The sequence below is a fragment of the Callithrix jacchus genome, chromosome 4 (assembly GCF_049354715.1).
Source record: "Callithrix jacchus isolate 240 chromosome 4, calJac240_pri, whole genome shotgun sequence".
Classification (NCBI taxonomy): Eukaryota; Metazoa; Chordata; class Mammalia; order Primates; family Cebidae; genus Callithrix; species Callithrix jacchus.
The window spans coordinates 110192891-110217983 of record NC_133505.1 but is presented as its reverse complement, the minus strand read 5'-3'; the positions used below and the strand labels follow the sequence as shown (position 1 = coordinate 110217983).

Below are 25093 nucleotides of genomic sequence, written 5' to 3'. Positions count from 1 at the left end.
GGAGTTAGCTACAAAGTGTAAAAGACCAGAGAGAAAGTAACTGAAATAGAAGACTAGCAAAAAGTAGAGTCCTTGAAAAAGATAAACAAAGCAATGTAACCTAACTAACATTTAACACTAATCCAAGAATACTTTCCAGGGAAAAGACTTCTATCTTTATATTGAAAGAGTCTTATGGGTTTCTGGAAAAGTTAGAAATTGATCTGGGACTATAAACTCTATTATTCCATCAGTCTATTTGTCCATTGTTGTATAGATACCATAAAATCTTATTTACTATATTGATGTAATATACATGGAAATATGGTAATATGGTTACTTCAACTGTGTAGTTTTTCGTTGTCTTTATGTCATTTGTATTTTCATACAAGTTTTTAAATCAGCCTTTCAATTCCCCTAGCAAATTGTTCTTGTTTTATTGAAATCTCATTGAAGCTGCACATTACTTTGGCAAGAACAAATACATTTACAATGATTGTGTCTTTCATGAATATGGTATGTCCTTTTAATTTCTTTCTTTTTTTCTTTTTAAAGAAAATAATATTTATTTGGGAATAGGCAAAGCAATAGGAATGTGTGTATTCAGGATGGTAAAAGATGATAATGGCTTTTAAAGGAAAATGAGAGGATTGCATACTTGTTTTGAGATAATTATCCTGGGTTATAAGGATGAATAACAAGGGTGGCACCAGTTCAAGGCTGGACAAATCGGGGCAGATGTCCTTGCAGAAGTATTGTTTTTATGAAAGATTGTGATGATCTTTGTGCAAGGTTGTGGTTTTTGCAGAATCTTTTGTGATAGTTCTTGTTATCAGGGTTTTGTGTGTGATAACCTTCTTTTCATGGCCTTCTCTGGCATCTTTTGTTAGGATTTTTAACACAAGTTACTCCATTTTCACTCCAACAACTTTTACAATGGAAACTTGTATGTGCAGGGCTGGTCTTTCTAGCCCAATGTGCAAAGATTTTCAAGCTGTACCTCTGTGTATCCGCTAATGGGGAGTCTATGGGAGGATAGTACCTCTTGAAAAGTGGGGTTCTTCATGAAGAGTTTCACAGTTGCTGTTTCAGGACTTACTGAGATTTGGGAATTCTTCTTTCTTGTTCTTTTAAAATAAGGAATAAGTTAAAAGGATTTTTGACTGCTTTTTTTTTTTTTTTGAGCAGAATCTTGCTTTGTCACTCAGGCTAGAATGCAATGGCGCACTCTCAGTTCGTGGCAACTTCTGCCTCCAGGAATTGAAGCCATTCTTCTCCCTCAGTCTCCTGAGTAGCTAAGATTACAGGCATGTGCCACCACATCTGGCTAATTTTTGTATTTTTAGTAGAGACACAGTTTCATCACGTTGGCCAGGAGGGTCTTGAACTCCTGACCTTCTGATCCAACCACCTTGACTTCCCAAAGTGTTGGAATTACAGGTGTGAGACATTGTACCCAGCATTGACTGTTTTTTAAATTCTCTATCTCAAAGAATAATAAATATCATTTAAATACTAACCACACTGGTTTTAGCCCTGTGATTGTAAATTTTATGTGTCAACTTGATTGAGCTAAGAGATGCCCAGATAGCTGGTAAAGCATTATCTCTGGGTGTGTATGAGGCTGTTTCTGGAAGAGATTAGCATTTGAATGAGTAGACTGAGTACAGTAGACCATCCTCACTAATATGGATGGGTAGGCATCATCCAATCCCCTGAGGGATGAAATAGGACAAACAGGCAGAAGAAGGGTGAATTTTCTTTTTCTGTGTCTTTTAGCTGGGATATCCATCTTGGCTTTGGACAGTGAAATGCCTAGTTCTTGGGCCTCTGGACTCTGGGACTTAAACTGATTACTGCACCACCTTCCCACCTGCTGTCCAACCTCCTCCAGGTTCTTCTTTTTTTTCTTTAAATAGTGTTTTGTAGTTTTCAATTACTAGTATTTGTTTTAGTTTGTATGCTTTAAAAATAAATATATAAAATCTTAAGTACATTTCTTTTTAAAATTACTTGGTTGACTCTGAGCACATATTAATATGGTGGTGCACTCATTAAAAAAATTGTTTTTTTGTACCTATCCCTTTCCCTCTCTCTATGGTAGTGTACTCATAATCTATCCCTTGAATAAAAAATTCAAGGATTCTAAACATTCGCATCAAGAATGTAATTTTTTTGTCATTTCTGCTGCCAAAACACAAAACGATTTCAACCTAAGTTTTAATATACAATTAATATACATTTTGATATCTAATACAAAATGTGATGAAATATCCAGTGTAAAAATGTGTTTATAAGCAAATACATACTTATATAATTAATGTTCAATTGCATCATTTGTACCAAAAAAATCGCCAAATTTTGTCTTCTTATGTGCTCATATTACACATATTTTAAGAAATATAATAGATTACAAACTACAAAAAATTGGGTAGTGTAATGGAAATTTATTGTCTCTCAGTCCTGGAGGCTGCAAGTATGCAATCAAGGTATCAACAGGGTTGGTTTATTCTGAGGGCTGTAAAGGACAATCTGTTTCATGCTTATCTCCTAGTGTCTGAAGGTTTCCTGGAAATATCGGTCATTACTTGGCTTATAGAAACATCACTCCAGTCTCTCTGCCTTCATGCACATGTGTCATACTTTCTGCATCTCTATTTTCAAGTTCTCTTTTTTTATATAAGAACACCATTCATATTTACTCTAGTATAATCTTATTTGTTTTTTCTTTTTTACAGCTTTATTGAGGTATAATTGACAATTAGAAATTGTATGTATTTGAGGTTTGCAGTGTGATATTTAGATATATGTGTATATTGTGAAATCATTACTATAGTCAAGCTAATTAACATAAACATCACCTCACACAGTTATCTTCTTCTTTTGATGGTAAGAATATTTAAGATTTATGTCTTTAGAAAATTTCAAGAATATAATACATTACTATTAGGTATAGTTACCATGCTATATATTAAGTCTCTAGAACTTACTCATCTTATAACTGCAAGTTTATACATTTGACCAATCCCCATTTTATCTTTCCACTTCCCCTTCCTTCTTCTCTCCTGGTAATCACCCTTCCACTATGTTTCTATGAGTTTAACATTTTTAGATTTTAGATAAATAGAGATCACAAAGTATTCATTTTTCTCTGTCTGGCTTATTTCACTTAGCATAATATCCTCCAGGATCATCCAATATTGTGAAGATATCTTCACAAATGGTAGTATTTCCTTTTTGTTTATGCTGAATAATATTCCATTGTATATTCATATTACATTTTCTTTATCTGTCGATGGACACTTAGGTTCATTCATATCTTGTCTATTATGAATAACACTGCTACTTACATCTTTAATAATTAAGGTTACATCCCGAGACAGTGGGGGTTAAGGACTTTAACATGTAAATTTTAAAGGTGACACCATTCAACACATAAAAACAATTGCTTCTGCATTGTAAATACTTTAGACATGTAAATTTTAAATATTTATTCAAATCCCTACTTTATCATAAGATATACAAAAATTAAAAATCTATAAATTTCCAGGGAGAAACCAGAAAATTTACACAAGTCAATTAATGTTAAGAAATACTGCCTTGTGTGAAAGTGAAGAATCCTTTTTACTCTTGACTGAAAGGTTATGGTCCCTCAAGGTAGACTATAAACTTACCGACTTTATTTCATATGCTATTTTATTTTACAATGATCCTGAGTATGTCTATTTTCCTTATTATAATATAAATTTTGGAAGTTATGCAAAATTTTATTTTCAATTTAATACCAATGTACTGTAGATAGTAGGAGTTTAATTATTTTTTCAAAGAATGAATAAAAATGGTGATGATACTAAAAAAGAACTGATTGTATAAAATAGTTATATAGAAATATACAAGGCATTGCTATCATTGTGTTTTTTAGTACAGCATATATTTCATTTGAGTAAACATCCTTTGCATGGTGTCTTTTATTTCAAATGATTGCACAAAGTTTGCTAAGTAGCTATGTAGAAACTGCTGCACCTTCCACTATATTATACTCCAGGGCGAAATGTGGCATCTGCGACACAATGCGCAACACCATACCAGAATGCTTCTATTACCCAGGAGCAACATCAGGTTTGACTGAAAGCATAGTGGCTTACATTTAGGACAGTCAAAAATATAATTACCCAAAGAAAATTTGACCAGCAAACTAAAATGAAGCTATTATTTTGCTAAGAAATACATTGACTCTTTTGGGACAACAGTAAAATAACCCTTAGGCATTCAAGCAAACTACTATCAAAGTTACATGCCACATAATTACACAGAAAAGTATTTTTGTAGCTGCAGATTTTATGAAAATGTTGAAGTTGTGGATTCAATCTTCAAAGATACTGGGATTTTCTCCAGTCTTTTAAAATGCAATGAAAGAATTGGTAATAAATGCAAGATAAATGCAATAATACAAATGCTGTAGATCCCACAACCATAATAGGAATCAGCCAAGCATGATCATACTTTTGGTCTTTCAAATTTCAAGGTCATGGCTTTTAATTTTTAAAATTTATGAGAATTTTGTACTATAAACCATAATAGAGAAAGATTTTAATATCAAAACACAAAATATTTTCCCCCAATTTTTGCTAGAATTGTTGAACAAGAAGACGTACTTACTTATTTTGTAGATTCCAGTACTTTAGTGTGTTTTCCATATTTCAGTTTAAGATTGCAGAATGAGCACAAGTTTGAAAGTCACCTTGATTTTCCTATAAATGTCATATCAGACACATTCCAGAGCTTACAGGCAGAAGCTCTTTGCTCATTGAGGGAGGTGACAGGTAGATTCCAACCCAGCGATTTAATTATATTTTCATTAAAAACTTTTAGCAAGCACTTAGGATTTATTGTCAGTAAGCAAAAGTGCATAGAAGCCCATTTGTCTTTTAGAAACATCTTTCCTAGCTTGTTTTTTCCTATGTTGTTTATGTAAGTATAGATATTTTAAATTATTTTATGATTAAATCATTGATTGTTTTTCTTATAGAAAATCCCTTCTTTATTCAAAGATTAAACAAATACATATTTTCATAAGTTTAATGGTATTATACATATATTGAAGAGTTTTAAGTATTTATGTCATGCATAGAATTCTTTTGTTTCCTAAAGATTGTAACCTTCTCTTATTAGTTTTATAAAAGTGAGCTAGTATCACTAAGAAGAATAGTGTAAATCTGGGGATTGGGGGAATATAACAAATTTCTGGGCTGCTAGATTGCAATTTCTTGGTAAGAAAGCAATTGAAAAGACATACTGCTGAGCTTCATCATTGATTATCCCAGGGTTTCAGTTAATATGTCAACATGTTTCCCAAGATTCCACAGAATGAGTGTTAAAAAGAACATTTCTGAGAGTGTTGACTTCTCTATAATTGACACCAAATCTTAATGGAACTGGATTTCCAAGGTTTATGCCTACTGCATTAAGGCCAATTCTTTCACCTCTCTTAAAAGGCCCTGTAAGCACCAGCTCTTATACATCTGCGTAGTTTCCCTTACACTCTCAGAAACTTGTATTTAAAACAGATCACTAAGTGCTTGTCACATAAACTTTACATTTTTTCTCTTTCATCCCATTGGTCATATTATTCCTTTGCCTGGTATTATTTCTAGCCAGCATGCAATACCTCCTTTGCTAGCTTATCTAGCTCTTTCCAGCTCCACCTGTCAAGAATAAAATCTTGTTCAAGGTGGATTTCAGAATATTTTCACCTTCACAAACCCTTTCTTGATTCTAGCGACAAAATATGGTCTTTGCCTCCCCTTCAGCCATGCACGAGTGTTTTAGCTGTCTTACACAGCTACATTTTCACCTTAATTATAATTCTGCGTTTTTTTGTGTGTCTTCCTTTTCAACATCTTACGAATAGAGAAAATGTTTGTTTTACACAAATTTGGAATTCCAGCTTAAAGTGTTTGGATTAGGTTCCATTTACATTAAATTCCAGAAAACATGAACTGATCTACAGTGATGAAAAAGAGATGAGTAGTTGTCAGGTGATGGGGATGGTGTAGAGATAGGAGGTGTGGACAGAGAGAATACAAATGGTATGAGGAAAATTATAGAAAGACTAACATACTCTCTTACCTTTGTGATGGTCTCATGGAAATATACATACGTCAAAACTTAGCATTTAAATATGAGTTAGTTATGATTTGTCAGTTATATTTCAATAAAACTGTTTACAAACCAATGTTGGTGCATTAAAGAAAAGAGTACTTTGTGAAAGAATATCAGGGCAGTGGGTGGAGACTTTTTGGAAATAGCAATGAAGTTTACTCTTAACAAATGAGAAGAAACTAAGTTCATGGAATACCAGAAAGAGATTTATTCAGACAGTGAGAACAGCTACAAAATAGTAAAGAACTTGGAATAGTCTGGAAACTAAGAGGAAGCCAAAAGTGAGACAGTAGCAAGGGATAGGATTAGAATGGTGTCAGGGGCTCTTCAAAATCAAAAGTTTGGATTTTATTTGAAATATAAAAGGAAATTATTAAATGCTTTTAACAGGGCTGTGTGTTTACCTAATCAGATTCATGTATTCAAAAGATTGTCTGCGATGTGAATAATGAGTCCATGTGTCTGTGTGTTGAGTGGGGATAAGGGTGTGAGACCTGAGATGGGGATTAAAGTATAAACTAGAAGATTAATTATCCTGGCAAATGAGAGTGATAAAAGTGGATTGGGTGTGATAAAAGTGCAGATGGAAAAGTGTGAACAGATTCTGGATACATTTTAATGATAGTAGTCATGACATTTGTAAATGGTTTTAGTAAGTTTGACATCAAACAAAAAAGAATTAAGCATTATAATTCAGTTTCTGGCTTTAAGCAACTAGTGAAAGGTTGCTGAGATGGAAAAGACTACAGGAGGAACTGGTTTCCAGTGGGAAAATCAGAATTTTGATTTGAATGTTATATTTCAAATGACTGTGAAATGCTCAGGTAGAGATACTGAAGCATCTGGGAATTTGAAAGAAGGCCTAGGTGAAAGATAAATCATAGATTACAACACATACACACACACTCACACTCATTTACATAGTTTGAAGAATTCTCCACCTTTATCTTACTGATAATAAGCCCCAGATAAATGCAGACACTTTGAGCTGGTTCCAGAGGTTCTTCAACGGCCTCAATCTCTACTGACTTCTCATAGTAGCAAGTCTGTCATCCTGCTAGACTTTATCATTATAGTGCATAACGAGTCAGCTTGTCTTTGTTATAACATAAATCTGAAATACAAGCCAGATAATTTACTTGGTTATCAAAGAAACAGCAATCTCTGTCAGTGCTGAAGGAATAAAAGGTGGTAGATTGTTCTCTAAGAAAGTGGCTTTGCAAAAGATTCTCAAAATAATTTTGATCAGCAATAATTTGAGTCTTACTCTTTGACTTTCAAAAAAAAAAACTAAAAAGCATGTAAATGGATTATTACTATATTGATGGTATTTAAGGCCTATAGAATGAATGGGATCACCTGGGAGAGAGAGAAGAGAACCCTTCCACTGAGGAATTCATAGGAAATTCCAATATTCAGAAATCTGGCACAGGGAGAGGGCTTAGCAACAATGACAGACGAGAAGCATATGAAGGGCTAGGAAGAAAATCAAGAATGCATAACTTCAAAAAACCCAGGAGGAGAGGTTTCTGAGAATCAATAGTCTACATTACATGTTGCTGAAGGTTGAGTAAGATGCCAAACAGACTATGTCTAGTCCTTTATATCCAGTGCCCAGTACACAGCCTGGAACTCAGGAGGCACTCAGCGTTCTGTTGCTTGACTGCTGTAACATCTCATGATACACTCTTTTAGAAAATATGATGAACCATGGCTTGTTATTGTAGGAATGATCATGCTGTCTTTTTTGTAAAAAGAAACAAGATCATATAGATATCTACCCAAGACTCTATCTGAAACTACTGTGGGGAAAAGCATATAGGCTTGGGAAATTTGATTGCAGCATGAATACCAGTCCAAAATAATGCAATCGCTAAAATGAACTGCTGATTTTTTATTAGGTTTTGTCTAGTCCTTTTACTCTGAGATTTGAAAAGAGTGTTGAAGATACATATTTTTTTTTTTTAAAAAAAAAGCAGGTCTAGAATTGAGGCAGAAGGGAACTTTTCAGTTCTCCAGTCAGTAAGATGAGTGGTGAGGACTGACCTATTTGTTACCTAATTTCAGGAGGGCTGCAAGGACAAGGCAGGTATTCCTCTATGCTCCAGAAATGTTATTTCAAAAAAAAATTGCAATTCCTGTCACTTAAATCTATTTGTAGAAATATTTCATTTTAAATAGTCTGGAAGGATTTTAATGTGTTTTAGCTATATTGGAAAATGAAAAGCAAGCAAAATATAGCATTAGTTATTAAAAAAAACACAGAGTAACAGAAAACAAAACCACAACTCCCCTTTCTTGGCTAAGATGATTTATCTTTCTATAAGGTAATTCCTTAAGGGCATCTTCCCTGAGTTTTTTTCTCTTGATTCATGATTTCTTTTTCTATTAAATCTTTTTCAAGGAGGGCCAATCTGACTGTTGAATGATTGACAGCGTTTAAACCTTTGCGAAGACATCAGGCTCAAAGGTTCTAAAGTTGTGGTAGATCACAGAAAGAAGTTGTCACAAAGGAATTTAAGAATATAAGCCAATAAGCCAAATCTACATAAAATGTAGGTTCTATCCAGTTATGATTTTCTGAGTTCAAGGCTACATTTCTTCATTCTAACTTCAGAAAACCTGGGTTTTAGTCTTCTAATATAAATGATTGTATTCCTAATTGGTAGGAAAATGGAACACATTGAATACTTAACGATATGCTTCATATAGCTTGAAAACTAGATTTTAATTTTGTATATTCTTAATTATATTTCAGCTTTATGAAGTTATTCACTACTTTGATTAAGCATTTCCTACATTATGTATAGAGAAAGTGGTTGGCATAGAATTTAGGGGATTAATTCTGGAAACAGCAATGTTAGATTAGTGAAGCAACTATTTAGTCATTAAAAGTACTACATTTCTAATGATTTTAACCTGATTATTGAACTATTAAGTATAACAAAAGAAAATATGTTATGAACAAAGCTGATATTAAAGACTATATTAATATATATGCCATATTATATGTACACATAAGTATTTACTAACCATATATATGTTAGTGAAAAATTTGTTATTTTAAAAATAACACAATCTATAGATTATATAATTCTATGAAATACATTCTTTTATATCATTTTTATGGAATACGTGTTATGAATCATTCAACAAAGAGTTCACTTTTCATTCTTTAGAGATGTTGAATTACCAAGAAAATTTGAAAATTCAAAAATTTTAGAACATTGAAAGGCTTTGGAATAAGTAAATTTTCGTTTACTATTTTACCTGGACATATCATAAAGACATTAAAAAATGTACATGGAGAAAAGCTTTTCCAAGTATAAGGTCAACATCTAGTTGTAGGAGAAGGTGGCAGGAAATAGGATATTGGTGCAGATCTAATTGTCATAATTCACAAGGATTTAGGTGTAAACATCTTGGATCTTCACCTGTCATCCAGGGGGACAGTAGAAATGTTTTAAGCTCAATTTAGACCACTATCTTTAGTAGTCCCCAAGGACAGTGATTAGAAAGCCAAATCAAAATGTCTAAGGAGACCTAGTATACTTATGCCCATTTAGGCTTTTGGCTTAAGCTGCTAGTGTGTGGGCAGCAGAATGCCTTGGGACATTGTTTTATTCTGATACTAAGTTTGGTTTATGTAAAGATGTTGCTATCCATATTGAAGTGAAACACCAAGCAGCAGTTAGAGGTGCAACTATAAGGCTGACTCCTTAGGATATGGGATTGAAAAGGTTTGGGGTGATTTTCCTGGTCCTAATCAAATTAGGTGGGGTTAGGGAAATGGGGCAAGAGTATAATTTTATTAATTTGGTACAGGTAAAATAAGGGGAGTAGATGAGATATCACTCATTTTACAGGTATGTTCGGCTTGAATAGACCCACTCAGGACTGGAGGTAGCAAAGGAATTCCAGATTCTGGCTGTTGATGATTTGGGGCCTCAGACATGCTAGACTGGATTAAAATATCTCACATTTTGAACATCTGTTTTAGCAGCCAGCTAAGAGTGGAGAATGCAAGGATTAACTGTTAAGTATATCATATGTCTGGATCTCAAATGGATCTAAACATGCAAGACGGGATAAAATGGCTATACTTTTAAAGGATACAAATGTGAACTTTTAGTGAACAGTGATTCATATTATAATTAGGACCAAATCTTTGAGTTAGCATAGTGTTTCCCAGTATAGAATAGGCAAGATTGAGGAAAGTTATATTCACTATCTCCTTGCTTTGTGGATTTACAACTAGTTATTACACAAAGTTGGGAAATGGCAGTCCAGTGACACAGGCTCAGGTTCTCTGACTCAATGATCAGAAATATTCTCTACTGGATTTCCACTTAGGACCTTCATTTTGCAAGGGGGGAAACTGAGGCTACTTCTGAATCATGCAGCAAATCAGAAATGCCATCAGGGTTGCATTTCTATCCAGTCGACTTTCCACTGCATAATATTTTTAGAATTAATTACTACATACATGTCTTATTTATATCTCATGCATACCATCATCAAGATTACTTCTTCTGTTTCAGAAATATTCAGATAATGGCTCATTCTTTATCTTTAAGAAAATTCCCTGCTTGAAGCTTTTATTGTGGGTTGGACAATTTACAGTATATGAGAAAGTGATGTGAAGTTAGAAAAATAAATTTCAGGCATTGACAGACAATCCCTGTTAAAAGTATTTTTTCTGTATTTTGTCTTGTCTAATAGCACATCATAATCACAACTGACTGTATGCTTTAAAAGGTTCACTAAAGACTACTTTGTAGCAAGTTACACTAATGGCAAATCTTGTTAAGACAAGTCATATGAAGGCATTGTAGGAGGTGATAATCCCTTTTATAGTTGATAAAATTCCTGGAAACACAACCTTGCTTTCATACTCTTACAACTTCCTAAGAAAATTGGTCTTTGAATGAGTATACTTTGTTTTTCCTTAACCAGAGGATTTTTTTTGGTGAAAGTTAAAAGAAACAATGTAAAGTTTCTTTTTTTTTTAATATTTATTTTTTTTATTGCATTTTGGGTTTTGGGGTACATGTGCAGAACATGCAAGACAGTTGCATAGGTACACACATGGCAGTGTGTTTTGCTTCCTTTCTCCCCTTCACCCACATTTGGCATTTCTCCCCAGGCTATCCCTCCCCAGCTCCCCCTCCACCCACTGGCCCTCCCCTTTTCTCCCCAGTAGACCCCAGTGTTTAGTACTCCCCTCCCTGTGTCCATGTGTTCTCATTTTTCATCACCTGCCTATGAGTGAGAATATGCAGTATTTCATTTTCTGTTCTTGTGTCAGTTTGCTGAGAATGATGTTCTCCAGATTCATCCATGTCCCTACAAACGACATGAACTCATCATTTCTGATTGGTGCATAATATTCCATGGTGTATATGTGCCAATTTTTCCCAATCCAGTCTATCATCAATGGGCATTTGGGTTGGTTCCAGGTCTTTGCTATTGTAAACAGTGCTGCAATGAACACTGGTGTGCATGTGTCCTTATAGTAGAATGATTTATAGCCCTTTGGATATATACCCAGTAATGGGATTGCTGGGTCAAATGGAATTTCTATTTCTAAGGCCTTGTGGAATTGCCACACTATTTTCCACAATGGTTGAACTAACTTATACTCCCACCAACAGTGTAAAAGTGTTCCTTTTTCTCCACATCCTCTCCAGCATCTGTTGTCTCCAGATTTTTTAATGATCGCCATTCTAACTGGCGTGAGATGGTATCTCAATGTGTTTTTTATTTGCATCTCTCTAATGACCAGTGATGATGAGCATTTTTTCATATGTTTGTTGGCCTCATATATGTCTTCTTTTGTAAAGTGTCTGTTCATATCCTTTGCCCATTTTTGCATGGGCTTGTTTTTTTTCCTGTAAATCTGTTTGAGTTCTTTATAAATTCTGGATATCAGCCCTTTGTCAGATGGGTAAACTGCAAAAATTTTTTCCCATTCTGTTGGTTGCTGATTCACTCTAGTGACTGTTTCTTTTGCCGTGCAGAAGCTGTGGAGCTTCATTAGGTCCCATTTGTCTATTTTGGCTTTTGTTGCCAATGCTTTTGGTGTTTTGTTCATGAAGTCCTTGCCTACTCCTATGTCCTGAATAGTTTTGCCTAGATTTTCTTCTAGGGTTTTTATGGTGCCGGGTCTTATGTTTAAGTCTTTAATCCATCTGGAGTTAATTTTGGTGTAAGGTGTCAGGAAGGGGTCTAGTTTCTGCTCTCTGGTCATGGCTAGCCAGTTTTCCCAACACCATTTATTAAACAGGGAATCCTTTCCCCATTGCTTGTTTTTGTCAGGTTTATCAAAGACTGTATGGTTGTAGATATGTTGTGTTGCCTCCAATGCCTCTGTTCTGTTCCATTGGTCTATATCTCTGTTTTGGTACCAGTACCATGCTGTTTTGATTACTGTAGCCTTGTAGTATAGCTTGAAATCCGGTAGTGTGATGCCCCCCTCTGTGTTCTTTTTGCTTAGAATTGACTTGGCTATGTGGGCTCTCTTTTGGTTCCATATGAAGTTCATGGTGGTTTTTTCCAGTTCTGTGAAGAAAGTCAATGGTAGCTTGATGGGGATAGCATTGATTCTGTAAATTACTTTGGTCAGTATAGCCATTTTCACAATATTGATTCTTCCTAACCATGAACATGGAATGTTTCTCCATCTGTTTGTGTCCTCTCTTATTTCATTGAGCAGTGGTTTGTAGTTTTCCTTGAAGAGGTCCCTTACGTTCCTTGTGAGTTGTATTCCTAGGTATTTTATTCTTTTTGTAGCAATTGTGAATGGCAGTTTGTCTTGATTTGGCTCTTTCAGCCTGTCATTGGTGTGTAGGAATGCTTGTGATTTTTGCACATTGATTTTATATCCTGAGACTTTGCTGAAGTTGCTTATCAGTTTCAGGAGTTTTTGGGCTGAGGCGATCAGGTCTTCTAGGTATACTATCATGTCGTCTGCAAATAGTGACAATTTGGCTTCCACCTTTCCTATTGGAATACCCTTTATTTCTTTTTCTTGCCTGATTGATCTGGCTAGAACTTCCAGTACTATATTGAATAGGAGTGGTGAAAGAGGGCATCCGTGTCTAGTGCCAGATTTCAAAGGAAATGCTTCCAGTTTTTGCCCATTCAGTATGATATTGGCTGTTGGTTTGTCATAAATAGCTTTTATTACTTTGAAATACGTTCCACCAATACTGAGTTTATTGAGGGTTTTTAGCATAAAGGGCTGTTGTATTTTGTCAAATGCCTTCTCTGTGTCAATTAAGATAATCATGTGGTTTTTGTTTTTGGTTCTGTTTATGTGGTGAATTACGTTTATAGACTTGCGTATGTTGAACCAGCCTTGCTTCCCTGGGATGAATCCTACTTGATCATGATGGATAAGTTTTTTGATGTACTGTTGCAATCGGCTTGCCAGTATTTTATTGAAGATTTTTGCATCTATGTTCATCATGGATATTGGCCTGAAGTTTTCTTTCCTTGTTGGCTCTCTTCCAGGTTTTGGTAACAGGATGATGTTGGTCTCATAAAATGATTTAGGAAGGATTCCATCTTTTTGGATTATTTGGAATAATTTCAGAAGGAATGGTACCAGCTCCTCTTTGTGTGTCTGTTAGAATTCGGCTGTGAACCCATCTGGACCTGGGCTTTTTTTTTTGTGGTAGGCTCTTAATTGCTGCCTCAACTTCAGACCTTGTTATTGGTCTATTCATAGTTTCGGCTTCCTCCTGGTTTAGGCTTGGGAGGACACAGGTGTCCAGGAATTTATGCATTTCTTCCAGGTTTACTAGTTTATGTGGATAGAGTTGTTTGTAATATTCTCTGATGATGGTTTGAATTTCTGTGGAGTCTGTGGTGATTTCCCCTTTATCGTTTTTTTATTGCATCTATTTGGTTGTTCTCTCTTTTCTTTTTTATCATTCTGGCTTGTGGTCTATTTTGTAGATCTTTTCAAAAAACCAGCTCTTGGATTTATTGATTTTTTGAAGGGTTTTTTGTGTCTCTATCTCCTCCAGTTCTGCTCTGATCTTAGTTATTTCTTTTCTTCTGCTAGGTTTTGAGTTTTTTTGATCTTGCTCCTCTAGCTCTTTCAATTTTGATGATAGGGTGTCAATTTTAGATTTCTCCACTCTTCTCATATAGGCACTTATTGCTATATATTTTCCTCTAGAGACTGCTTTAAATGTGTCCCAGAGATTCTGGTGTGTTGTGTCTTGGTTCTCGTTGGTTTCGAAGAACTTCTTTATTTCTGCCTTCATTTCATTGTTTACCCAGTCAACATTCAAGAGCCAGTTGTTCAGTTTCCATGAAGCTGTGTGGTTCTGGGTTGGTTTCTGAATTCTGAGTTCTAACTTGATTGCACTATGGTCTGAGAGACTGTTTGTTATGATTTCCATTGTTTTGCATTTGCTGAGGAATGCTTTACTTCCAATTATGTGGTCAATTTTAGAGTAGGTGTGATGTGGTGCTGAGAAGAATGTATATTCTGTGGATTTGGGGTGGAGAGTTCTGTAAATATCCATCAGGTTTGCTTGTTCCAGGTCTGAGTTCAAGCCCTGGATATCCTTGTTAATTTTCTGTCTGGTTGGTCTGTCTAATATTGACAGTGGAGTGTTAAAGTCTCCCACTATTATTGTGTGGGAGTCTAAGTCTCTTTGTAAGTCATTAAGAACTTACCTTATATATCTGGGTGCTCCTGTATTGGGTCCATATATATTTAGGATCGTTAGCTCTTCTTGTTGTATCGATCCTTTTACCATTACGTAATGACCTTCTTTGTCTCCTTTGATCTTTGTTGCTTTAAAGTCTATTTTATCAGAGATGAGAATTGCAACTCCTGCTTTTTTTTGCTCTCCATTTGCTTGTTAAATCTTCCTGCATCCCTTTATTTTGAGCCTTTGTGTATCCTTGCATGTGAGATGGGTTTCCTGGGGCTTTGAAAGAGTACTGTACATGGTCTTATGAATGAAGTGTAGTTAAGACCTTGTACGTATTAGTAGACAGCACTTTTAGACTGTGGATGAAGATGTGGAGTCAGAAGATGAAGAGGAGGAGGTTAAACTCTTAAGTATATCTGAAAAGTGATCTGTCCCTGGGAGTGGTAGCAAGTTTCCTCAGAGAAAGGTATAACATACTGCTGATGAAGAAGAATATGATATTGATGATAATTTTGATGATGAGGAAACTGAAGAAAAACTCCAGTGAAGAAATCTATATAAGGCACTCCAGCTAAAAATGCACAAAAATCAAACTAGAATGAAAAGACATAAAACCAAGATTAAAAGGTCAAAAATCCTCCAAAAAAAAAAAAAAAGAAGAAAATACACTTAGAACACCAAAAAGACCTAGTCGTATAGAAGACCTTAAATCAAAAATATAAGCAAGGATAGAAAAAGGTGGTTCCTTTCCTGAAATGAAAACCATGTTCATAAATTATATAAAGAATTGCTTCTGTATGACTGATTAGGAGGCAATTTAAATCTCTGAATACAGAAATCTCTTTAAGAAAATAGTTTAAGGTTTGTTAAAATTTTCCATCTTATTTTATTTTTGTAACAGTTAATATCTGGCTTTCCTTTTTATAATACAGAGTGGGAACTTTCCCTGCCATGTTTGACAAATGTTGCCCATGTTCCATTGCCAAAAATATATTGTCCACAGTGCCTGTTCAGTTGTTAAAGATGAAACTATTTTTTTCTTGGTTTTAGGTATGAATGAAATTAGGGAGGACATAGTAGAAGCAGTGGTCAGACATGGAAATGATGTGAAAACAAAAATATACATAGGAAATAAACTAGTGTATTATTAAAAAAAATTTGAATGGCAAAAAAATTACTTATGAGCAGAAAGTATATTTAGATATGCCTTGATATCCAAACTGGAGATGTTTATAAATATCTGTATTTTAATTAGGGAAACAAAAGGATAAAAATGAAATAAAAAAAATCAGTATTAATACAAAAACAAAACAAAACAGACACACACATGGAAATCAAAGGTTAGTGGCCATTGCGAGAGTTAGTTATCATAAAACGGCTTTTGTATCAAAATTGCTGGATTTTCCTTTTCCTTATTCTTTATGTGCAGTCACCATTTTTAACGTTTTCAAAAGTAGTTTAAGGAATTTAAGGACCACTTTAAGGACTCAGAGAGTAAAAGTACTATTTTTATTTGATATTTTAATTTTAGAACAATTATTTCAAATTAAAAATAATATGTACACATAAGAAATTCAAATGTAATAAAATGGGCATACAGTGCTAAGATTATCTAAATAATTCTTCAGAGGCAAAGTCTTTAAGAGTTTTTTGTTTAACCTTTCAGAAATTATGACAACATAAGGCTTTATATATAAAATTTTCTTTGAATAAAACAAGTATAGGTCATAATTATAATACAAATAATTATATATACACATGTGCATGGCTATTGTATATATGTCTATGTATATATGTACATATCAACACTTTTAAAAATGTCTTATTGTTTTACTTGAAAACATTTGAAAAAGTCATATCTCCTAAGGAAATTAACTCCAATAATTTTGAGTTATATCGATTTATTCAAAGTATTATTAGGATGATGTGGCCAAGATCTGCTATTTTTTCCTAGTATCTACTTTCTCTCCTCTAAAATAATCACATCCTGATAACTTAGGTGGATAAAAAGACAACCAGAGTAAAGACTGCATTTTCCAGTTTACAAAATATTTATGTATGGCCTTGTAACTAAGCTGCGACCCCTGGTATATTAAAAGAATTGATGCTTAATGACTCCTAGGTCATTTCCTAACGATCAGCATCAGATAGGGTAAAGAGCAATTCTTGAGGCCATGAATTGAGGGTGTAGCATGGTAGGCAGAAGTCTCGGGATGATGGAGTAAAATAGAAGGATCTTGACACCCTGAAGGCACCAGACCAAGGCTAGACTACTACACCTGGACTGTTACCTGGTCTGCCCCTCATTGGGAAGAAGCAAACCTGCATATAGTTTAAGCTTATAATATTCTGTTATTATTGATTAGAATTTACCAGTTAAGATTCTATTTAAAAGGAAGCTGGATAAGTTATTTTTAACTCTTTAAGTGCTTTAAAAAATGGTGAATGGAAAATTGTACATTTCTGCCTCTTTCTATTTAAAATGTGTGATCAGCATTTTTTTCCCCTTAGAGAGGTTGTCTAAAAGATGCTGGGAGCCTTTAAAAAATATTATGGCTGAACATTCTTAATAAAAGCCCTCTCAGGATAGTTTGTTTTCCCTGGGTGATTCTTTTATAGTAGATATTAAAACTCAAGGCTAAACCTTCACAATGACCCTCCTCAGTGTAGGGCTTAGGATCAAGACCTATCCACAACTGTAAAAAAGCTTTATACTTTAATTTCAGCTTTTAAAAAAAGCTCCTAAGGTATTGAATTTCCCTAAATGATATATATGTTTTTCTTTTTTTCTCTAATATCCACATTATGTTTAAGTTAGTCATAGATCTACATTAGAATAGATACTATTAATCAAAAAATGCCTAAGACATAATAAGCATGTGAATTTATTCCCAGTCTTACAGGCTAGTGAAGGATTTTGAATTATATTAGATGGCAGAAATAATGTTTTAGGATGAGAAATTGCAAAACTAACTCATCATAAAGTACATGTCAGTTTGGATGAATGTTTTTTCATTATAATAGTCAAAGTATTTTTTGTGTATATTATTATTTGTTGCCAGTGTCCAAAAATTAGCATTTCATCAAATGTGAATATTTCTATTTGCATTATCACTAAGAAGAGATTTGTCCCAAGCTTTTATGATGCAAGTGGATTTAGCCTAAATCCAAAATTTAATTACAAATAAGGTTGTTGTGTCGACTCATACTTATGCATTTCAATTAGATGGAAAACACACCAGCTGGGAGCTCTCCTCTTATAGATTAAGAAACATTGATTTCAGATATCCCAGCATATATAAAAAAGGATCCAAATCATCATAGCCTCTCAATACTTTTATTTTTATATACCTATTTGGCAGAATACATATTTTTCCATGTTGTCTACTTGTCAAGATGTAGTGGCAGAAATAAAAGCACCACATAGGCTCAGAGAATCCCCAAGCAAGTTCATGTTAGAAAACTATCATTGCAAAAGCCTTGTAATTCATGATTCTTGAATTTTCCTAAATTCATGAAAAGATTTTTTTATTATCTTGTCCTTTGTGTGTGTTAATTATCAATACAAAAGACATTTATTTAAAAGGCCTCAGATGATTAGTTTGATCCTTGGAACTTTCCAGACATTATCCTTCTGCACCATTGCAACAAATTAGACATTCTGAAAGAGATGCAGATACAACTTCCAAAGCTACATTTAATTGTGTAATTTGTAATAGAAGCTGGGTATGGGCACTGCCTGCAGAGTGATAAACAATCCAGAATAATCTAATCAGCATGATCATTGAATTTTTATTAGTCTTTGGTTAGTTATCCATTAATATGTAAAGGAACCCATCTTAGTGCCTTTATCTTTCACTACTGCACCTTTTTAAAGTTACTACAGAGAAATTTAGAGAAAACCTGAAAATGAATATCTCTAATTTACATTAAAATCTAGCTCTACATACATCTTCTCTTGAAAATTTAACTCTGCATTGAACAGTCCCCAGATTTTACTAATATGTTGCTTTTGCTGTGCATACAGTGTGGGTTAACCTTAGCATGTACCTGATATTATCCAATTTTTATATTTGCAAATCACAGAAACTTAGAGAAAATGAAGCTGAGCAACACTTTCTCTTCCTTTTCCATCTTTCGTATCATCTGGAGCTATCAGAACATGTTAGTCCTAATGCTTTCATTAATAGCTGAGTGCCAAATCACCTTGCTTCTTTAGCCCTCAGTTTTCTTATCTGTAATATATAAAGGAGTATGACAAAAATTTTTCTAAGGCCCATTAGTACCTAAAGGGCATTTATATTAATGTATACAAACAAAAACAGGATCCTACAAACTTAGTGGCTTAAAACAGCACGACTCTTTGTCTTATAGTTTGTCATGTCAGAAATGTAAAACGTCTCACAGGGCTAAAATCAAGGTGTTGGTGGAGCTGTGTGATGTCTTGGCCCCTGGCTCCTTCCTCCATTTGCAAAGACAGGAGTGTAATCTTTAAATCTTCTTTCTGTCTCTCATTCTCTCTGACACATTAAAAAGACCCGTGTGATTTCATTGCTCTCACCTGTGTAATCCAGGATGATTTTTCACATCTGCAAAATCCCCATTGCTATAGAAAGTAATATATTTGCAGTTTCCAGGGATTAGGATGGAGACCTCACTGGGGAGCTATGATTCTGTCTCCATACCAATGAACCCTGAATATCTTGATTGCCTTTGCTTTATAAAGCTACCGTCATTAATTCAATATCTTGGCAAATTTTTCTCCTTTAATATTGACTGTTTTCCCCAATTTCCCACTTTCTTTCTCTTCCTAAGAATAAGCACAAGTGAACAGGTAAGAGAAAATAAAAATGACAACCTTAAGAAAGTTGTAAAATTTAGGAAGTATACAGTTTTCATTCATGGACTCTGGTCCACATTTCTTCACTATCTAAGTTGGATGGTAGGTGATATTAGATGCCACTCCTCGGAGGTGGTCCTAAAAGCACCTCTTAGAGCACAGAGCTCCATAGAGACTTGGGGAGAGGACCACTGCATTTCTGTCCTTCTATGGCATTCTTACCCACATTTGTGGAATGAATGGAGAATATCTTGGCAACAGCTTCTTAGTTCTCCTTTAATGAAGACCATATTCTCTTTTCTGACATATGAATCTTTTCATTGGTTCAGATGTCAGAGATAAAATCATTTTTCTTCTTCTGTGATTGCCTTCACTTGCTGGTGCTAAAATTAGTCATTACAAGACTAATTTTCTTCTTCAGTATAATTTGTCTGCTTTATTTTTTCTCTTTCTCTTTTAAAAATTGTGAATGTATAAGTTGTACTTAAATTCAGTATCATAATTTTAATTCAAATAGCACCAATGATTTATCTTTGAGTACTAAGTGCCTGATGCTTTAATCTGAGTTTCTTTCTCACCCATAACAACTATTATTAATTGGTGAATATAGTCCAGACTATTTTTCTATGTATTTGCAAATTTATTTAATTGTCTCTCTCTCTCTATATATATATATATATGCCTATATATATTATCAATGTATACTTCTGTGGAGTTTTAAAATTAGTGATGTCATACCATATACTATATATATTATCCTAAAACATTTTTGCACTTAGTAAAATATCTTGGTAGTCTTTTAATGTCCCCATCAGTTGATTTGCTGTATTTTTTTGTTGATGCATAAGCATTCTTTAGCATACTTGTACAATTACTTACATAATCATTTCCCTGTAGGATCAGCAAATGATTATAAGTATTAATCCTGTTGTAATCACTGGAAAAATTAGCATCTGCTTATGTCTCTAGGGTAGAATATCCTGATCAAAGAAATGACATATAAATAATCAAGATATATACCATACTGCGGCTTTAAAAGATTAAATTAATTTTTAAATACTGAGCAGTCCCTGTGAATATGTTCCTTTTTTTTCTCTAGATAGAGCTGTAATAAAGAAATTCCTTTTATAAACAAAATTTTAACTGAAAAGCCACAGTAGACAAAAAAAAAAAGAAGAAAGGATATTACTTGGTAAAATCCAGTGACATCTACAATAGCTTTACAGCACATTTAAGCATTCTAGGGTTTTATATCTTCACCTGCCTTCCATTTCTCAACTGATCCTTATAAAACCTCCAATTATGAACATAGGTTTGACCTCAAACCTAATCATGATTTTGAGTGCCAGGAAAAGCAGAACAACAGTCCAAATTTCTTAGTAACATAGCCTTAATTCAAAAATAGTTTTGTGTAAAACACGACACCCAACTAAACGGGGAAAACAAACAAACAAACAGACAACAAAAAAACCCAAAACAACCAAGCAGCAATATGTAATTACACAAAATAGCTATTAAGTATATGGGAAGTGTTTTTTAGGAAATATGTTCCTTAAATTTTAATATTACTTGCCCATCTCATGGATGAAACTGTCAAACATTAATGACTGTCTCCCCCACAGGACTACAGAGCTCTGTAAGACCGGGGCCATGTGTACTGTGCTCATTACTGTATTGTCTATATCTAGCTCAGCTCCTGGCATATGACAGTCCTTCAATCTGTTTGGTTGAATGAATGAAGAAAACCCTAAATGAAATGACATTGTATAGAAGTTTTCATTTCATCAATCCTTACTCTAAAATTTGTATATTTTTAATATGGAAACTTAGAACATTTATACATTTTTCTAAAATCTGAAATTATAAATAAAAGTGTTGCTTTAGGATGGAGGAGCAAGTTAATAGAAGAGAGAGGGGACAAATATCCAAGGGTCTGAGAGAGAATATTTTCCCCAAAGAGACTGGCAAGAAAGGATATATAAATAACATTACGGGGAAATGCAGAGGGTTCAGCTACACCTAAAGCAGCTGCCAGAGAAGCATAGACATTGAACTCAAATCCCTTGGTGCCATGGCCCTGGAGCAGTATGGACACTGATGGCTCTGTCCAGCATCCTGTCCCCATGCCAGCAGCTTCAGCAGAATCTCTGTCTTCACCCAAGGTGACCACATTGGCAGCAGTAAAGGTGGCAATGCAGGAAGAATCTCCAGGCCAGGTATGGCACTACATGCCCCGAGTGTGCAACCAGATCACCTCATTGCAGTCTATCCAGGGCCTTCTCCCTTGTACAGTAGCAACAGCAGCAGGAGCAATGGCAGCTGATGCAGCAGCAACTTTGTGCTCTCCCACCCACGCCTCAGCAATAGCCACCCTTGAATAATCACATGATCTCACAGGCAGATGACCTCAGCAACTCCTTGGGACAAATGGGCCTTAGCTGCCAAGATTCTACTGAAGCAACTGACTCATCCGCAGCTCTATTCCAGCCCCCACTCATCTCCCAGCACCGACAGTGGACTAGCTTCATGGGTCAGCCCCTCCCCACTTCTAACTATTCCACCTCTAGCCATGTACCACCTACTCAGCAAGTGTGGCTATCCCGGGGCTACATGTAGCCCTCTCAACAGATCTATGTTTGTTACTAATCCCCCTGGACAATATCCTAATCCCAACCAGCCATATTGACCTCTCTATCACCCAGTGGCCTACAGATCCCAATGTGGTCAATAGCTGGCTGGGCCATCCCAGCAGCCTGGTTTATATCCCATGATGCCTAACCAGCAGCAGGCATCTTACCAAGGAGTGATTGGGGTCCAGCAGCCATAGAACCAGGGCCTGCTCACTAGTCAGAGAAAGCAGCATGGGGGGGCCAGATGCAAGGCCTGGTGGTTCAGTGCAGTCCACTGCCTTCTTACCAAGTCTCACTGGGTAATGACTCACAAAATGTGGTCCAGCTGCCTGCAGCCCATGCTGGGCCCTGTGACTGGGTAAGGAGGCCTCCCAGCAGGGGGCACAGCATGATCCCACTGGCTCAGCAGAACCATATGAGCCCTTCTGTTGGGTTTCTGCAACCTGGTTGGGGTGGGGGCGGGGTCTCAGCCGTACCAGATGCTTCAGTTTCCCTCTCCTTGCAGTCTACTATCAATGCTGCACCAGTAGTCAGGAGTGTTGTCTGGACCAGCTACAGTTGTCACACCCCTGAATTTCACTAATGGAACCCAACCCTCTCAGAACCCATCCAGCATCCAGTGGATTCACTGTAAATACCATAGCATGGACCATGAGGTGCAGAAGCCTGGAGACCTTTTCAGTCCTGACATCAGCCCCCAGGCCAACACACAAATGAGCAGCAGCCCTGACATGTCTCCTATGCAGGCTCCACCACCCTTTCCTGTCACCAGCCTCAGTGGCGAGCGTCTGCACAGGACTTAGTTCCTTGCTTGTCCTCAGACGGTTCCCCTGGCCTGGGGTTCTAGCACAGGGTGACAGGTGCTACTCCCTCTTAAGCCAGCCTTTAGAGTACAGTCTGTCCATCTGTCCTCCCTTGCTCCATGGCAAGTCAACTTGACGCAGTGCACCAGGGACTGTGTGGACTGAAGCATGGAAACCAGGGCAAGAGACAAGCACTCAAATCTACCTCCCCTGACATGGGGACAAGAGATGCTGTCTTGGGGCAGGTGCTGTAGGTGACAGTTCTCCCTGAGGGTCTCATATGTACTGAGGCAGACAAACTTTTCACACAGCTTGCCATGTCCACTGCCAAGACCTAGCTCAGGGGATGCCTGGCACGGGAGGAAGGAACAATGGTGGAACTGCTGAGGTTGGCCACTGCTTGGACCTTGCTTCCTTGTACATGGCTGTCTTCCCCAGCCCGCTGGCTGCCCAAAATGCCTCCCTTCATCTCAACAACCTCCTGAGTTATATCAAACTTTGAATGGCCAAAAAGAACTATGACCTGGGGATCCTAGAGTGAGTCAGCTCCCAATAAATGGAGGAGAAGAAGGAGGGAGCAGCACAGAAGGGCCGGGGTCAGGGTAGAGGGTATTGAAGGATCCTGACAGACCACGGATGGAGACAGGAAGTAAGGAGACTGACACTAAACCAGAGCCTAAGACAATAGTGGTGAAGATGGAAGCAGACAAAAACATCCACACTGGCATTGGTCTCCTTCTGGCTCCCTTTTCTTAGGTCCCCATTTTTCCTCTGGTTGGCCCCTTCTGCTTCCCTTGTCTTCACATTCTCTTGTATGATTTTAATCTCTTTTCCCACTATAAAATTAACCTCTTTTCTATTTTTTGGTCAGGAAGAAGTATCTCAAGCTTTCTTTCTTTTTTTTTTTTTTTGAGATGGCATCTCACTGACACCCAGCCTGGAGTGCAGTGACGCGTTCTCGGCTCACTGTGACCTTTACCTCCCAGGCTCGGGCGATTCTCCTGCCTCAGCCTCCTGTGTAGCTGGGATCACAGGTGCATGCCACCACACCCAGCTAATTTTCTTATTTTTGGTAGATATGAGGTTTCACCATATTGCTTAGGCTGGTCTCAAACTCCTGACCTCAGGTGATCTGCCTGCCTTGGCCGCCCAAAGTGCAGGGATTACAGGCATGAGCTACTGAACCTGGCCCTTTTTTGTCTTTATACATGTATTTATATGGACAGAAATATGGACAGAATTATGATAAAATTGATTTCCACATTCTTTCACTTCCTCAATTGTCTTCCCATGCCCCATAGTGTTAACACTTGGAACTCCCCTCACCCGAAAGAACACTTGAATATTGTTTGTTTAATGTTTGTGCCAAAGTGACAGACACAGTATTTAATTGCATATAAAGATGTTTGCTATGTATATTCACTGTAAATTTTATTTAATCTGTTTATTTGTTTGGGGGTTGAGACAAAGTTGATTTTGTTTTTAATATAAAAAATTTGTCACTGGAAAAAAATACAATAACCAGCATTCCATTGGAAGAACACTCAGTAATCTTTTGCCCATTACAAATTCTTTTCACAATTTTTCCTTAAGCAACATTTTTATTTGCAATTAATTTCAGATTTAGAAAATGTAGAAATGTTCTAAGTTCCCAAATTAAAATTGAATAAATTTTAGAGTGAGCATTGATGAAATGAAAGCTACTGTACAATGTAATTATATTTAGGGTTTTCTTCATTTATTCAACCAAACAAATTGAAGGGCTGTTATATGCCAGGTGCTGAGCTAGATATAGACAGTATAGTGACAGGCATGGTACACATGCCCTGGTCTCACTGAGCTCTTGAGGAGGGGACTCATTAATGAAACTGTCATAGATGCTAGCAAAGCACAGCACAGTATGCAACAGGGTAAGTTTGATGGAATATGAGGTGTCAGAGAAAAATGCTCTGAGGCAACATGCTAGGCCCTAAAGGAACAGTGAAATAGGTGAAGCGGGTAGTG

General features: G+C 36.1%; 1 pseudogene; it reads left to right on the top strand.

The window, feature by feature from the left end:
* The window catches only part of LOC100895440 (R3H domain-containing protein 2 pseudogene), a 102828-nt pseudogene extending 79406 nt beyond the window's left edge, over positions 1–23422 (top strand).
* The last annotated feature ends 1671 nt before the right edge of the window (positions 23423–25093 follow it).